Raw genomic sequence first — 16619 nt, 5'->3', positions numbered from 1 at the left:
TAAAATCAATGAATCAAATCTAACTCTGATTACATCAGAGAAGGCCAGGTACCCTACACCATAAGAGGGGGTTTGAAATTTTGACTTGTCTACTTAAAGATCACCAAAATCTGATAACAAGGTCAATTACATCCCTGGGTGGGATTGAACCACCAACCTTTTGGTTAGTAGCCAGACACACTAACCGATTGCGCCACAGAGACACTTTGCAAAAAGTACATACTGACAAAGGCTAATAAGCATACATCTAGAACGTTTCCTAGAAAAACTTTAAAAAGTCAAAAATCTGGAGAGTTTTTGTAAGATGTTTCTTCCATCAACCAACGAAGAAACACATTGGTACTTTCCCATGATGAGTGAGTGCTTCAGGATCTCTTGCACTTACATGTGCAGCAGAGTACGGCAATGGAAGCATGCTGGGCCCATAACCCAGAGGTAGGCAGATTGAAACTATCCTTTGCTATATGCATTTTTTTTTGTTAATTTAAGTAATCAAAACTGGGATTGATATTTTTGCTCTTTTATTTTTACTTAAAGTACAATAACTTTTACCATTTTAATTTGTTTTAATAGTATATTGACAGTATAGTTTTCTTTAAAAAATCCACTTAATTTTCTTTACCCTATTATTAAAAGGGTAATTGACAAAAACAAACTACATTGTCACCAGAAGAGCAATACAAAATGTACAAGTGATATATTAAAATCATCTTTCCAGCTTGAATTTCAATGATGCATTGGGGCAACGATTTTGTGAGAAACATCTTCACCCTTAAATAAAGATTTTCTTAATTCCTTACCTGTGTGCTAATTAGATATCACCTTGTTTTCACATTAAACAGACTTCTACATGAGAAAGCAGCAAGGATGCAGTGGCGTTAATGTTTCCTGGTGTCAACCTGTATTATTTCAGTAGACATTGAAATGAGGATGCATCTTGCTGCCTTTCCAATGAAGCAAGTTTAATTTAGTAATAGGTGAAAAACCATCCCTACAAAGGTGTTAATCAGAGACTTGGCTTTGTGGACACTTTTCAGAGAACAAATTTGTTAGCATAAAAATAAAGCCAGAAAATGAAGAGCTGTTTCATCACTCAATTGGATTTTTTTTGCCAGCATATTTCTTTTTCTCTGAAACCCACTGCTAAATTGTGCTTCCTAGCTGTTTTTATAAAATCAATGAATCAAATCTAACTCTGATTACATCAGAGAAGGCCAGGTACCCTACACCATAACAGGGGGTTTGAAATTTTGACTTGTCTACTTAAAGATCACCAAAATCTGATAACAAGGTCAATTACATCCCAGGGTGGGATTGAACCACCAACCTTTTGGTTAGTAGCCAGACACACTAACCGATTGCGCCACAGAGACACTTTGCAAAAAGTACATACTGACAAAGGCTAATAAGCATACATCTAGAACGTTTCCTAGAAAAACTTTAAAAAGTCAATAATCTGGAGAGTTTTTGTAAGATGTTTCTTCCATCAACCAACGAAGAAACACATTGGTACTTTCCCATGATGAGTGAGTGCTTCAGGATCTCTTGCACTTACATGTGCAGCAGAGTACTGCAATGGAAGCATGCTGGGCCCATAACCCAGAGGTAGGCAGATTGAAACTATCCTTTGCTATATGCATTTTTTTTTGTTAATTTAAGTAATCAAAACTGGGATTGATATTTTTGCTCTTTTATTTTTACTTAAAGTACAATAACTTTTACCATTTTAATTTGTTTTAATAGTATATTGACAGTATAGTTTTCTTTAAAAAATCCACTTAATTTTCTTTACCCTATTATTAAAAGGGTAATTGACAAAAACAAACTACATTGTCACCAGAAGAGCAATACAAAATGTACAAGTGATATATTAAAATCATCTTTCCAGCTTGAATTTCAATGATGCATTGGGGCAACAATTTTGTGAGAAACATCTTCACCCTTAAATAAAGATTTTCTTAATTCCTAACCTGTGTGCTAATTAGATATCACCTTGTTTTCACATTAAACAGACTTCTACATGAGAAAGCAGCAAGGATGCAGTGGCGTTAATGTTTCCTGGTGTCAACCTGTATTATTTCAGTAGACATTGAAATGAGGATGCATCTTGCTGCCTTTCCAATGAAGCAAGTTTAATTTAGTAATAGGTGAAAAACCATCCCTACAAAGGTGTTAATCAGAGACTTGGCTTTGTGGACACTTTTCAAAGAACAAATTTGTTAGCATAAAAATAAAGCCAGAAAATGAAGAGCTGTTTAATCACTCAATTGGATTTTTTTTGCCAGCATATTTCTTTTTCTCTGCAACCCACTGCTAAATTGTGCTTCCTAGCTGTTTTTATTAAATCACTGAATCAAATCTAACTCTGATTACATCAGAAAAGGCCAGGTACCCTACACCATAACAGGGGGTTTGAAATTTTGACTTGTCTACTTAAAGATCACCAAAATCTGATAACAAGGTCAATTACGTCCCTGGGTGGGATTGAACCACCAACCTTTTGGTTAGTAGCCGGATACACTAACCGATTGCGCCACAGAGACACTTCGCTAAAAATGCGTTCTGACAAAAGCTAATAAGCATACATCTAGAACGTTTCCTAGAAAAACTTTAAAAAGTCAATAATCTGGAGAGTTTTTGTAAAATGTTTCTTCCATCAACCAACGAAGAAACACATTGGTACTTTCCCATGATGAGTGAGTGCTTCATGATCTCTTGCACTTACATGTGCAGCAGAGTACTGCAATGGAAGCATGCTGGGCCCATAACCCAGAGGTAGGCAGATTGAAACTATCCTTTGCTATATGCATTTTTTTTGTTAATTTAAGTAATCAAAACTGGGATTGATATTTTTGCTCTTTTATTTTTACTTGAAGTACAATAACTTTTACCATTTTAATTTGTTTGAATAGTATATTGACAGTATAGTTTTCTTTAAAAAATCCACTTAATTTTCTTTACCCTATTATTAAAAGGGTAATTGACAAAAACAAACTACATTGTCACCAGAAGAGCAATACAAAATGTACAAGTGATATATTAAAATCATCTTTCCAGCTTGAATTTCAATGATGCATTGGGGCAACGATTTTGTGAGAAACATCTTCACCCTTAAATAAAGATTTTCTTAATTCCTTACCTGTGTGCTAATTAGATATCACCTTGTTTTCACATTAAACAGACTTCCACATGAGAAAGCAGCAAGGATGCAGTGGCGTTAATGTTTCCTGGTGTCAACCTGTATTATTTCAGTAGAAATTGAAATGAGGATGCATCTTGCTGCCTTTCCAATGAAGTAAGTTTCATTTAGTAATAGGTGAAAAACCATCCCTACAAAGGTGTTAATCAGAGACTTGGCTTTGTGGACACTTTTCAGAGAACAAATTTGTTAGCATAAAAATAAAGCCAGAAAATGAAGAGCTGTTTCATCACTCAATTGGATTTTTTTTGCCAGCATATTTCTTTTTCTCTGCAACCCACTGCTAAATTGTGCTTCCTAGCTGTTTTTATAAAATCAATGAATCAAATCTAACTCTGATTACATCAGAGAAGGCCAGGTACCCTACACCATAACAGGGGGTTTGAAATTTTGACTTGTCTACTTAAAGATCACCAAAATCTGATAACAAGGTCAATTACATCCCTGGGTGGGATTGAACCACCAACCTTTTGGTTAGTAGCCAGACACACTAACCGATTGCGCCACAGAGACACTTTGCAAAAAGTACATACTGACAAAGGCTAATAAGCATACATCTAGAACGTTTCCTAGAAAAACTTTAAAAAGTCAATAATCTGGAGAGTTTTTGTAAGATGTTTCTTCCATCAACCAACGAAGAAACACATTGGTACTTTCCCATGATGAGTGAGTGCTTCAGGATCTCTTGCACTTACATGTGCAGCAGAGTACTGCAATGGAAGCATGCTGGGCCCATAACCCAGAGGTAGGCAGATTGAAACTATCCTTTGCTATATGCATTTTTTTTTGTTAATTTAAGTAATAAAAACTGGGATTGATATTTTTGCTCTTTTATTTTTACTTAAAGTACAATAACTTTTACCATTTTAATTTGTTTTAATAGTATATTGACAGTATAGTTTTCTTTAAAAAATCCACTTAATTTTCTTTACCCTATTATTAAAAGGGTAATTGACAAAAACAAACTACATTGTCACCAGAAGAGCAATACAAAATGTACAAGTGATATATTAAAATCTTCTTTCCAGCTTGAATTTCAATGATGCATTGGGGCAACAATTTTGTGAGAAACATCTTCACCCTTAAATAAAGATTTTCTTAATTCCTAACCTGTGTGCTAATTAGATATCACCTTGTTTTCACATTAAACAGACTTCTACATGAGAAAGCAGCAAGGATGCAGTGGCGTTAATGTTTCCTGGTGTCAACCTGTATTATTTCAGTAGACATTGAAATGAGGATGCATCTTGCTGCCTTTCCAATGAAGCAAGTTTAATTTAGTAATAGGTGAAAAACCATCCCTACAAAGGTGTTAATCAGAGACTTGGCTTTGTGGACACTTTTCAAAGAACAAATTTGTTAGCATAAAAATAAAGCCAGAAAATGAAGAGCTGTTTAATCACTCAATTGGATTTTTTTTGCCAGCATATTTCTTTTTCTCTGCAACCCACTGCTAAATTGTGCTTCCTAGCTGTTTTTATAAAATCAATGAATCAAATCTAACTCTGATTACATCAGAGAAGGCCAGGTACCCTACACCATAACAGGGGGTTTGAAATTTTGACTTGTCTACTTAAAGATCACCAAAACCTGATAACAATGTCAATTACATCCCTGGTTTGGATTGAACCACCAACCTTTTGGTTAGTAGCCGGACACACTAACCGATTGCGCCACAGAGACACTTTGCAAAAAGTACATACTGACAAAGTCTAATAAGCATACATCTAGAACGTTTCCTAGAAAAACTTTAAAAAGTCAATAATCTGGAGAGTTTTTGTAAGATGTTTCTTCCATCAACCAACGAAGAAACACATTGGTACTTTCCCATGATGAGTGAGTGCTTCAGGATCTCTTGCACTTACATGTGCAGCAGAGTACGGCAATGGAAGCATGCTGGGCCCATAACCCAGAGGTAGGCAGATTGAAACTATCCTTTGCTATATGCATTTTTTTTTGTTAATTTAAGTAATCAAAACTGGGATTGATATTTTTGCTCTTTTATTTTTACTTAAAGTACAATAACTTTTACCATTTTAATTTGTTTTAATAGTATATTGACAGTATAGTTTTCTTTAAAAAATCCACTTAATTTTCTTTACCCTATTATTAAAAGGGTAATTGACAAAAACAAACTACATTGTCACCAGAAGAGCAATACAAAATGTACAAGTGATATATTAAAATCATCTTTCCAGCTTGAATTTCAATGATGCATTGGGGCAACAATTTTGTGAGAAACATCTTCACCCTTAAATAAAGATTTTCTTAATTCCTAACCTGTGTGCTAATTAGATATCACCTTGTTTTCACATTAAACAGACTTCTACATGAGAAAGCAGCAAGGATGCAGTGGCGTTAATGTTTCCTGGTGTCAACCTGTATTATTTCAGTAGACATTGAAATGAGGATGCATCTTGCTGCCTTTCCAATGAAGCAAGTTTAATTTAGTAATAGGTGAAAAACCATCCCTACAAAGGTGTTAATCAGAGACTTGGCTTTGTGGACACTTTTCAAAGAACAAATTTGTTAGCATAAAAATAAAGCCAGAAAATGAAGAGCTGTTTAATCACTCAATTGGATTTTTTTTGCCAGCATATTTCTTTTTCTCTGCAACCCACTGCTAACTTGTGCTTCCTAGCTGTTTTTATAAAATCAATGAATCAAATCTAACTCTGATTACATCAGAGAAGGCCAGGTACCCTACACCATAACAGGGGGTTTGAAATTTTGACTTGTCTACTTAAAGATCACCAAAATCTGATAACAAGGTCAATTACATCCCTGGGTGGGATTGAACCACCAACCTTTTGGTTAGTAGCCAGACACACTAACCGATTGCGCCACAGAGACACTTTGCAAAAAGTACATACTGACAAAGGCTAATAAGCATACATCTAGAACGTTTCCTAGAAAAACTTTAAAAAGTCAATAATCTGGAGAGTTTTTGTAAGATGTTTCTTCCATCAACCAACGAAGAAACACATTGGTACTTTCCCATGATGAGTGAGTGCTTCAGGATCTCTTGCACTTACATGTGCAGCAGAGTACTGCAATGGAAGCATGCTGGGCCCATAACCCAGAGGTAGGCAGATTGAAACTATCCTTTGCTATATGCATTTTTTTTTTGTTAATTTAAGTAATCAAAACTGGGATTGATATTTTTGCTCTTTTATTTTTACTTAAAGTACAATAACTTTTACCATTTTAATTTGTTTTAATAGTATATTGACAGTATAGTTTTCTTTAAAAAATCCACTTAATTTTCTTTACCCTATTATTAAAAGGGTAATTGACAAAAACAAACTACATTGTCACCAGAAGAGCAATACAAAATGTACAAGTGATATATTAAAATCATCTTTCCAGCTTGAATTTCAATGATGCATTGGGGCAACAATTTTGTGAGAAACATCTTTACCCTTAAATAAAGATTTTCTTAATTCCTAACCTGTGTGCTAATTAGATATCACCTTGTTTTCACATTAAACAGACTTCTACATGAGAAAGCAGCAAGGATGCAGTGGCGTTAATGTTTCCGGGTGTCAACCTGTATTATTTCAGTAGACATTGAAATGAGGATGCATCTTGCTGCCTTTCCAATGAAGCAAGTTTAATTTAGTAATAGGTGAAAAACCATCCCTACAAAGGTGTTAATCAGAGACTTGGCTTTGTGGACTCTTTTCAAAGAACAAATTTGTTAGCATAAAAATAAAGCCAGAAAATGAAGAGCTGTTTAATCACTCAATTGGATTTTTTTTGCCAGCATATTTCTTTTTCTCTGCAACCCACTGCTAAATTGTGCTTCCTAGCTGTTTTTATAAAATCAATGAATCAAATCTAACTCTGATTACATCAGAGAAGGCCAGGTACCCTACACCATAACAGGGGGTTTGAAATTTTGACTTGTCTACTTAAAGATCACCAAAACCTGATAACAATGTCAATTACGTCCCTGGTTGGGATTGAACCACCAACCTTTTGGTTAGTAGCCGGACACACTAACCGATTGCGCCACAGAGACACTTTGCAAAAAGTACATACTGACAAAGTCTAATAAGCATACATCTAGAACGTTTCCTAGAAAAACTTTAAAAAGTCAATAATCTGGAGAGTTTTTGTAAGATGTTTCTTCCATCAACCAACGAAGAAACACATTGGTACTTTCCCATGATGAGTGAGTGCTTCAGGATCTCTTGCACTTACATGTGCAGCAGAGTACTGCAATGGAAGCATGCTGGGCCCATAACCCAGAGGTAGGCAGATTGAAACTATCCTTTGCTATATGCATTTTTTTTTGTTAATTTAAGTAATCAAAACTGGGATTGATATTTTTGCTCTTTTATTTTTACTTAAAGTACAATAACTTTTACCATTTTAATTTGTTTTAATAGTATATTGACAGTATAGTTTTCCTTAAAAAAATCCACTTAATTTTCTTTACCCTATTATTAAAAGGGTAATTGACAAAAACAAACTACATTGTCACCAGAAGAGCAATACAAAATGTACAAGTGATATATTAAAATCATCTTTCCAGCTTGAATTTCAATGATGCATTGGGGCAACGATTTTGTGAGAAACATCTTCACCCTTAAATAAAGATTTTCTTAATTCCTTACCTGTGTGCTAATTAGATATCACCTTGTTTTCACATTAAACAGACTTCTACATGAGAAAGCAGCAAGGATGCAGTGGCGTTAATGTTTCCTGGTGTCAACCTGTATTATTTCAGTAGACAATGAAATGAGGATGCATCTTGCTGCCTTTCCAATGAAGCAAGTTTAATTTAGTAATAGGTGAAAAACCATCCCTACAAAGGTGTTAATCAGAGACTTGGCTTTGTGGACACTTTTCAGAGAACAAATTTGTTAGCATAAAAATAAAGCCAGAAAATGAAGAGCTGTTTCATCACTCAATTGGATTTTTTTTTTGCCAGCATATTTCTTTTTCTCTGCAACCCACTGCTAAATTGTGCTTCCTGGCTGTTTTTATAAAATCAATGAATCAAATCTAACTCTGATTACATCAGAGAAGGCCAGGTACCCTACACCATAACAGGGGGTTTGAAATTTTGACTTGTCTACTTAAAGATCACCAAAATCTGATAACAAGGTCAATTACATCCCTGGGTGGGATTGAACCACCAACCTTTTGGTTAGTAGCCAGACACACTAACCGATTGCGCCACAGAGACACTTTGCAAAAAGTACATACTGACAAAGGCTAATAAGCATACATCTAGAACGTTTCCTAGAAAAACTTTAAAAAGTCAATAATCTGGAGAGTTTTTGTAAGATGTTTCTTCCATCAACCAACGAAGAAACACATTGGTACTTTCCCATGATGAGTGAGTGCTTCAGGATCTCTTGCACTTACATGTGCAGCAGAGTACGGCAATGGAAGCATGCTGAGCCCATAACCCAGAGGTAGGCAGATTGAAACTATCCTTTGCTATATGCATTTTTTTTTGTTAATTTAAGTAATCAAAACTGGGATTGATATTTTTGCTCTTTTATTTTTACTTAAAGTACAATAACTTTTACCATTTTAATTTGTTTTAATAGTATATTGACAGTATAGTTTTCTTTAAAAAATCCACTTAATTTTCTTTACCCTATTATTAAAAGGGTAATTGACAAAAACAAACTACATTGTCACCAGAAGAGCAATACAAAATGTACAAGTGATATATTAAAATCATCTTTCCAGCTTGAATTTCAATGATGCATTGGGGCAACAATTTTGTGAGAAACATCTTCACCCTTAAATAAAGATTTTCTTAATTCCTAACCTGTGTGCTAATTAGATATCACCTTGTTTTCACATTAAACAGACTTCTACATGAGAAAGCAGCAAGGATGCAGTGGCGTTAATGTTTCCTGGTGTCAACCTGTATTATTTCAGTAGACATTGAAATGAGGATGCATCTTGCTGCCTTTCCAATGAAGCAAGTTTAATTTAGTAATAGGTGAAAAACCATCCCTACAAAGGTGTTAATCAGAGACTTGGCTTTGTGGACACTTTTCAAAGAACAAATTTGTTAGCATAAAAATAAAGCCAGAAAATGAAGAGCTGTTTAATCACTCAATTGGATTTTTTTTGCCAGCATATTTCTTTTTCTCTGCAACCCACTGCTAAATTGTGCTTCCTAGCTGTTTTTATAAAATCACTGAATCAAATCTAACTCTGATTACATCAGAGAAGGCCAGGTACCCTACACCATAACAGGGGGTTTGAAATTTTGACTTGTCTACTTAAAGATCACCAAAACCTGATAACAATGTCAATTACGTCCCTGGTTGGGATTGAACCACCAACCTTTTGGTTAGTAGCCGGACACACTAACCGATTGCGCCACAGAGACACTTTGCAAAAAGTACATACTGACAAAGTCTAATAAGCATACATCTAGAACGTTTCCTAGAAAAACTTTAAAAAGTCAATAATCTGGAGAGTTTTTGTAAGATGTTTCTTCCATCAACCAATGAAGAAACACATTGGTACTTTCCCATGATGAGTGAGTGCTTCAGGATCTCTTGCACTTACATGTGCAGCAGAGTACTGCAATGGAAGCATACAGGGCCCATAACCCAGAGGTAGGCAGATTGAAACTATCCTTTGCTATATGCATTTTTTTTGTTAATTTAAGTAATCAAAACTGGGATTGATAATTTTGCTCTTTTATTTTTACTTAAAGTACAATAACTTTTACCATTTTAATTTGTTTTAATAGTATATTGACAGTATAGTTTTCTTTAAAAAATCCACTTAATTTTCTTTACCCTATTATTAAAAGGGTAATTGACAAAAACAAACTACATTGTCACCAGAAGAGCAATACAAAATGTACAAGTGATATATTAAAATCATCTTTCCAGCTTGAATTTCAATGATGCATTGGGGCAACGATTTTGTGAGAAACATCTTCACCCTTAAATAAAGATTTTCTTAATTCCTTACCTGTGTGCTAATTAGATATCACCTTGTTTTCACATTAAACAGACTTCTACATGAGAAAGCAGCAAGGATGCAGTGGCGTTAATGTTTCCTGGTGTCAACCTTTATTATTTCAGTAGACATTGAAATGAGGATGCATCTTGCTGCCTTTCCAATGAAGCAAGTTTAATTTAGTAATAGGTGAAAAACCATCCCTACAAAGGTGTTAATCAGAGACTTGGCTTTGTGGACACTTTTCAGAGAACAAATTTGTTAGCATAAAAATAAAGCCAGAAAATGAAGAGCTGTTTAATCACTCAATTGGATTTTTTTTGCCAGCATATTTCTTTTTCTCTGCAACCCACTGCTAAATTGTGCTTCCTAGCTGTTTTTATTAAATCACTGAATCAAATCTAACTCTGATTACATCAGAAAAGGCCAGGTACCCTACACCATAACAGGGGGTTTGAAATTTTGACTTGTCTACTTAAAGATCACCAAAATCTGATAACAAGGTCAATTACGTCCATAGGTGGGATTGAACCACCAACCTTTTGGTTAGTAACCGGACACACTAACCGATTGCGCCACAGAGACACTTCGCAAAAAGTACATTCTGACAAAGGCTAATAAGCATACATCTAGAACGTTTCCTAGAAAAACTTTAAAAGTCAATAATCTGGAGAGTTTTTGTAAAATGTTTCTTCCATCAACCAACGTAGAAACACATTGGTACTTTCTCATGATGAGTGAGTGCTTCAGGATCTCTTGCACTTACATGTGCAGCAGAGTACTGCAATGGAAGCATGCTGGGCCCATAACCCAGAGGTAGGCAGATTGAAACTATCCTTTGCTATATGCATTTTTTTTGTTAATTTAAGTAATCAAAACTGGGATTGATATTTTTGCTCTTTTATTTTTACTTGAAGTACAATAACTTTTACCATTTTAATTTGTTTGAATAGTATATTGACAGTATAGTTTTCTTTAAAAAATCCACTTAATTTTCTTTACCCTATTATTAAAAGGGTAATTGACAAAAACAAACTACATTGTCACCAGAAGAGCAATACAAAATGTACAAGTGATATATTAAAATCATCTTTCCAGCTTGAATTTCAATGATGCATTGGGGCAACGATTTTGTGAGAAACATCTTCACCCTTAAATAAAGATTTTCTTAATTCCTTACCTGTGTGCTAATTAGATATCACCTTGTTTTCACATTAAACAGACTTCCACATGAGAAAGCAGCAAGGATGCAGTGGCGTTAATGTTTCCTGGTGTCAACCTGTATTATTTCAGTAGAAATTGAAATGAGGATGCATCTTGCTGCCTTTCCAATAAAGCAAGTTTAATTTAGTAATAGGTGAAAAACCATCCCTACAAAGGTGTTAATCAGAGACTTGGCTTTGTGGACACTTTTCAGAGAACAAATTTGTTAGCATAAAAATAAAGCCAGAAAATGAAGAGCTGTTTAATCACTCAATTGGATTTTTTTTGCCAGCATATTTCTTTTTCTCTGCAACCCACTGCTAAATTGTGCTTCCTAGCTGTTTTTTATAAAATCACTTAATCAAAACGAACTCTGGTTACATCAGAGAAGGCCAGGTACCCTACATCATAAGAGGGGGTTTGAAATTTTGACTTGTCTACTTAAAGATCACCAAAACCTGATCACAAGGTCAATTACATCCCTAGGTGGGATTGAACCATCAACCTTTTGGTTAGTAACCGAACACACTATCTGATTGCGCAACAGAGACACTTTGCAAAAGTGCATACTGACAAAGGCTAATAAGCATTCATCTAGAACGTTTCCTAGAAAAACTTTAGAAAGTCAATAATCTGGAGAGTTTTTGTAAGATGTTTCTTAGATCAACCAACGAAGAAACACATTGGTACTTTCCCATGATGAGTGAGTGCTTCAGGATCTCTTGCACTTACATGTGCAGCAGAGTACTGCAATGGAAGCATGCTGGGCCCATAACCCAGAGGTAGGCAGATTGAAACTATCCTCTGCTATATGCATTTTTTTTGTTAATTAAAGTAATCCAAAACTGGGATTGATATTTTAGCTCATTTATTTTTACTTAAAGTACAATAACTTTTACCATTTTAATTTGTTTTAATAGTATATTGACAGTATTGTTTTCTTTCAAAAATCAACTTAATAGTATCTCACCGGGCAGGTAAGTAGGAGTTGGGCTAGAGCTGGGGAGGGTCGCTGCTCGGGCACCCCCCTGTCAAGTGAAGGAGATCCAACTGAGGCAGCACAAGGGAACTCTCGAAAGAAGAACAAGGCTAGAGGAAGATCTGAGACAAAGAAATCTGACTTTTACCAGAGCTGACCAGAGGAAAGCACAAACACAGTCCCCCACTACCACAAATAATGCCGTCAAGTTTCCCACATTTGGGGAAATCACAGGGGTCAGCATACCCAGAATGCAATGAATGAACCTCAACCTGGGAGAACAATCTTCATGACCATGGTATCTCCTATGCAAAATAAGTATGATTTGGGATAGAGCTGGGGAGGGCCGCTGCTCAGGCACATCTCTGTCAAGTAAAGAAGATTCAACTGAGGCAGCACAAGGGAACTCTCATCTGGGGACAACAACTGCAGGGAGAACACATATTTTCAGATGAACATGGGAGGGCAGAAGGCTGCCTAATACTGAAGCACCCCCAAACAACAAACCAAATGCAACAACTAGTGCAAGCATTCCTGGGGGAAGGCCTGCAGCAGATGGATTTGCATATGGTGATGTCATCCAAGCAGTGGGTCAAAGTTGGCTTCAACCCTCGTCTGCATATGAAAAGAAAAAAGGGGCGTGCAGGGCATGGCAGCCTTTTGCGGCGCTTGGAAGACCCCTAGTTCGCATTAAACACCTCCACCCTCCTTCGGTGTGGGGCTCATGTTGGCTATGCCCCAGCCCCTGAAGCATTCAAGCTGATTACTTGCAGCAGCTAGGCACTGTAATAGCTCCAGAGCTGCTCTGTAAGGCAACTAAAAGGGTGTGGGCCCTGCAGCACTACCTGTAGTTCGCATTGTGCGTTGGAAGGCACAAAGTAAGCAGACGGGAGAAGTCAAGATAGTGCGCAAGGGCATAGAAGGGAGTGGCTCAAGAAAAGAGAAGTGTAAACAGACAGCAAACTAGGCTGGAGAGAGACATGAGACAAAGAGATCTGAATTATACGAGAGCCGACCAGGGGAAACACAAATTATGCAGTCAAGTTTCCCACATTTGGGGATATCGCAGGAGCAGCACACCCAGAGTGCAATTGGTGAGCCTTGCCTGGGAGAAGCACCTTCATGATCATAGTATCTCACCTAGCAGGTAAGTAGGAGTTGGGCTAGAGCTGGGGAGGGTCGCTGCTCGGGCACCCCCCTGTCAAGTGAAGGAGATCCAACTGAGGCAGCACAAGGGAACTCTCGAAAGAAGAACAAGGCTAGAGGAAGATCTGAGACAAAGAAATCTGACTTTTACCAGAGCTGACCAGAGGAAAGCACAAACACAGTCCCCCACTACCACAAATAATGCCGTCAAGTTTCCCACATTTGGGGAAATCACAGGGGTCAGCATACCCAGAATGCAATGAATGAACCTCAACCTGGGAGAACAATCTTTTATGACCATGGTATCTCCTATGCAAAATAAGTATGATTTGGGATAGAGCTGGGGAGGGCCGCTGCTCAGGCACATCTCTGTCAAGTAAAGAATATTCAACTGAGGCAGCACAAGGGAACTCTCATCTGGGGACAACAACTGCAGGGAGAACACATATTTTCAGATGAACATGGGAGGGCAGAAGGCTGCCTAATACTGAAGCACCCCCAAACAACAAACCAAATGCAACAACTAGTGCAAGCATTCCTGGGGGAAGGCCTGCAGCAGATGGATTTGCATATGGTGATGTCATCCAAGCAGTGGGTCAAAGTTGGCTTCAACCCTTGTCTGCATATGAAAAGAGAAAAGGGGCGTGCAGGGCATGGCGGCCTTTTCCGGCGCTTGGATGACCCCTAATTCACATTAAACACCTCCACCCTCCTTCGGTGTGGGGCTCATGTTGGCTATGCCCCAGCCCCTGAAGCATTCAAGCTGATTTCTTGCAGCAGCTGGGCACTGTAACAGCTCCAGAGCTGCTCTGTAAAGCATGTAAAAGGGCGTGGGCCCTGCAGCACTACCTGTAATTTGCATTGTGCGTTGGAAGGCACAAAGTAAGCAGACAGGAGAGGTCAGAATAGTGCGCAAGGGCATAGAAGGGAGCGGCTCAATAAAAGAGAAGTGGAAACAGACAGCAAACTAGGCTGGAGAGAGACCTGAGACAAAGAGATCTGAATTATACGAGAGCCGACCAGGGGAAACACAAATTATGCAGTCAAGTTTCCCACATTTGGGGAAATCACAGGGGCAGCACACCCAGAGTGCAATGGGTGAGCCTTGCTCTGGGAGAAGCACCTACATGATCATAGTATCTCACCTGGCAGGTAAGTAGGAGTTGGGCTAGAGCTGGGGAGGGTCGCTGCTCGGGCACCCCCCTGTCAAGTGAAGGAGATCCAACTGAGGCAGCACAAGGGAACTCTCGAAAGAAGAACAAGGCTAGAGGAAGATCTGAGACAAATAAATCTGACTTTTACCAGAGCTGACCAGAGGAAAGCACAAACACAGTCCCCCACTACCACAAATAATGAAGTCGAGTTTCCCACATTTGGGGAAATCACAGGGGTCAGCATACCCAGAATGCAATGAATGAACCTCACCCTGGGATAACAGTCTTCATTACCATGATATCTCCTATGCAAAATAAGTATGCTTTGGGATAGGGCTGGGGAGGGCCGCTGCTCAGGCACATCTCTGTCAAGTAAAGGAGATTCAACTGAGGCAGCACAAGGGAACTCTCATCTGGGGACAACAACTGCAGGGAGAACACATATTTTCAGATGAACATGGGAGGACAGAAGGCTGCCTAATACTGAAGCACCCCCAAACCACAAACCAAATGCAACAACTAGTACAAGCATTCCTGGGGGAAGGTCTGCAGAAGACGGATTTGCATACAGTGATGTCATCCAAGCAGTGGGCCAAAGTTGGCTGGAACCCTCATCTGCATATGAAAAGAGAAAAGGGGTATGCAGGGAATGGCGGCCATTTGCGGCGCTTGGATGACCCTTAGTTCGCATTAAACACCCCCACCCTCCTTCGGTGTGGGGCTCATGTTGGCAATGCCCCAGCCCCTGAAGCATTCAAGCTGATTTCTTGCAGCAGCTTGGCACTGTAACAGCTCCAGAGCTGCTCTGTAATGCAAGTAAAAGTTTGTGGGCCCTGCAGCACTACCTGTAGTTTGCATTGTGCATTGGAAGGCACAAAGTAAGCAGACAGGAGGAGAAGTCAGGATAGTGCACAAGGGTATAGAAGGGAGGGGCTCAAAAAAAAAAGAAGTGGAAACAGACTGCAAACTAGGCTGGAGAGAGACCTGAGACAAAGAGATCTGAATTATATGAAAGCCGACCAGTGGAAACACAAATTATGCAGTCAAGTTTCCCACATTTGGGGAAATCACAGGGGCAGCACACCCAGAGTGCAATGGGTGAGCCTTGCCCTGGGAGAAGCACCTTCATGATCATAGTATCTCACCTGGCAGGTAAGTAGGAGTTGGGCTAGAGCTGGGGAGGGTCGCTGCTTGGGCACCCCCCTGTCAAGTAAAGGAGATCCAACTGAGGCAGCACAAGGGAACTCTCGAAAGAAGAACAAGGCTAGAGGAAGATCTGAGACAAAGAAATCTGACTTTTACCAGAGCTGACCAGAGGAAAGCACAAACACATCCCCCACTACCACAAATAATGCAGTCAAGTTTCCCACATTTGGGGAAATCACAGGGGTCAGCATACCCAGAATGCAATGAATGAACCTCACCCTGGGAGAGCAATCTTCATGACCATGGTATCTCCTATGCAAAATAAGTATGATTTGGGATAGGGCTGGGGAGGGCCGCTGCTCAGGCACATCTCTGTCAAGTAAAGAATATTCAACTGAGGCAGCACAAGGGAACTCTCATCTGGGGACAACAACTGCAGGGAGAACACATATTTTCAGATGAACATGGGAGGGCAGAAGGCTGCCTAATACTGAAGCACCCCCAAACAACAAACCAAATGCAACAACTAGTGCAAGCATTCCTGGGGGAAGGCCTGCAGCAGATGGATTTGCATATGGTGATGTCATCCAAGCAGTGGGTCAAAGTTGGCTTCAACCCTCGTCTGCATATGAAAAGAGAAAAGGGGCGTGCAGGGAATGGCGGCCTTTTGCGGCACTTGGATGACCCCTAGTTCGCATTAAACACCTCCACCCTCCTTCGGTGTGGGGCTCATGTTGGCTATGCCCCAGCCCCTGAAGCATTCAAGCTGATTTCTTGCAGAAGCTGGGCACTGTAACAGCTCCAGAGCTGCTCTGTATGGCAAGTAAAAGGGTGTGGGCCC

At 38.7% G+C, this 16619-nt stretch overlaps 12 non-coding genes across 12 annotated transcripts; all 12 read right to left on the bottom strand.

Moving 5' to 3' along the window:
- Positions 1-129: 129 nt before the first annotated feature.
- On the bottom strand, positions 130-203 carry TRNAS-ACU (transfer RNA serine (anticodon ACU)). Its single transcript has one exon. It is a non-coding gene; the product is annotated as a tRNA-Ser (tRNA).
- Positions 204-1299: 1096 nt separating this feature from the next.
- TRNAS-ACU (transfer RNA serine (anticodon ACU)) lies at positions 1300-1373 on the bottom strand. Its single transcript has one exon. It is a non-coding gene; the product is annotated as a tRNA-Ser (tRNA).
- A 2265-nt stretch (positions 1374-3638) lies between these two features.
- TRNAS-ACU (transfer RNA serine (anticodon ACU)) lies at positions 3639-3712 on the bottom strand. The gene has a single exon. It is a non-coding gene; the product is annotated as a tRNA-Ser (tRNA).
- A 2266-nt stretch (positions 3713-5978) lies between these two features.
- TRNAS-ACU (transfer RNA serine (anticodon ACU)) lies at positions 5979-6052 on the bottom strand. The gene has a single exon. It is a non-coding gene; the product is annotated as a tRNA-Ser (tRNA).
- Positions 6053-8322: 2270 nt separating this feature from the next.
- On the bottom strand, positions 8323-8396 carry TRNAS-ACU (transfer RNA serine (anticodon ACU)). The gene has a single exon. It is a non-coding gene; the product is annotated as a tRNA-Ser (tRNA).
- A 4094-nt stretch (positions 8397-12490) lies between these two features.
- Positions 12491-12654, bottom strand: LOC134985707 (U1 spliceosomal RNA). Its single transcript, XR_010191875.1, has one exon. It is a non-coding gene; the product is annotated as a U1 spliceosomal RNA (small nuclear RNA).
- Positions 12655-13325: 671 nt separating this feature from the next.
- On the bottom strand, positions 13326-13487 carry LOC134985821 (U1 spliceosomal RNA). The gene has a single exon (XR_010191969.1). It is a non-coding gene; the product is annotated as a U1 spliceosomal RNA (small nuclear RNA).
- Positions 13488-13639: 152 nt separating this feature from the next.
- Positions 13640-13804, bottom strand: LOC134985721 (U1 spliceosomal RNA). Its single transcript, XR_010191886.1, has one exon. It is a non-coding gene; the product is annotated as a U1 spliceosomal RNA (small nuclear RNA).
- A 671-nt stretch (positions 13805-14475) lies between these two features.
- LOC134985801 (U1 spliceosomal RNA) lies at positions 14476-14638 on the bottom strand. The gene has a single exon (XR_010191953.1). It is a non-coding gene; the product is annotated as a U1 spliceosomal RNA (small nuclear RNA).
- A 152-nt stretch (positions 14639-14790) lies between these two features.
- On the bottom strand, positions 14791-14954 carry LOC134985718 (U1 spliceosomal RNA). The gene has a single exon (XR_010191884.1). It is a non-coding gene; the product is annotated as a U1 spliceosomal RNA (small nuclear RNA).
- Positions 14955-15629: 675 nt separating this feature from the next.
- Positions 15630-15792, bottom strand: LOC134985746 (U1 spliceosomal RNA). Its single transcript, XR_010191906.1, has one exon. It is a non-coding gene; the product is annotated as a U1 spliceosomal RNA (small nuclear RNA).
- A 152-nt stretch (positions 15793-15944) lies between these two features.
- LOC134985698 (U1 spliceosomal RNA) lies at positions 15945-16107 on the bottom strand. The gene has a single exon (XR_010191866.1). It is a non-coding gene; the product is annotated as a U1 spliceosomal RNA (small nuclear RNA).
- Between the last annotated feature and the right edge of the window lie 512 nt (positions 16108-16619).

The sequence above is a fragment of the Pseudophryne corroboree genome (assembly GCF_028390025.1).
Source record: "Pseudophryne corroboree isolate aPseCor3 chromosome 7 unlocalized genomic scaffold, aPseCor3.hap2 SUPER_7_unloc_1, whole genome shotgun sequence".
NCBI lineage: Eukaryota > Metazoa > Chordata > Amphibia > Anura > Myobatrachidae > Pseudophryne > Pseudophryne corroboree.
The sequence above is the reverse complement of the archived record's forward strand: the minus strand, read 5'-3'. Positions and strand labels throughout refer to the sequence as shown.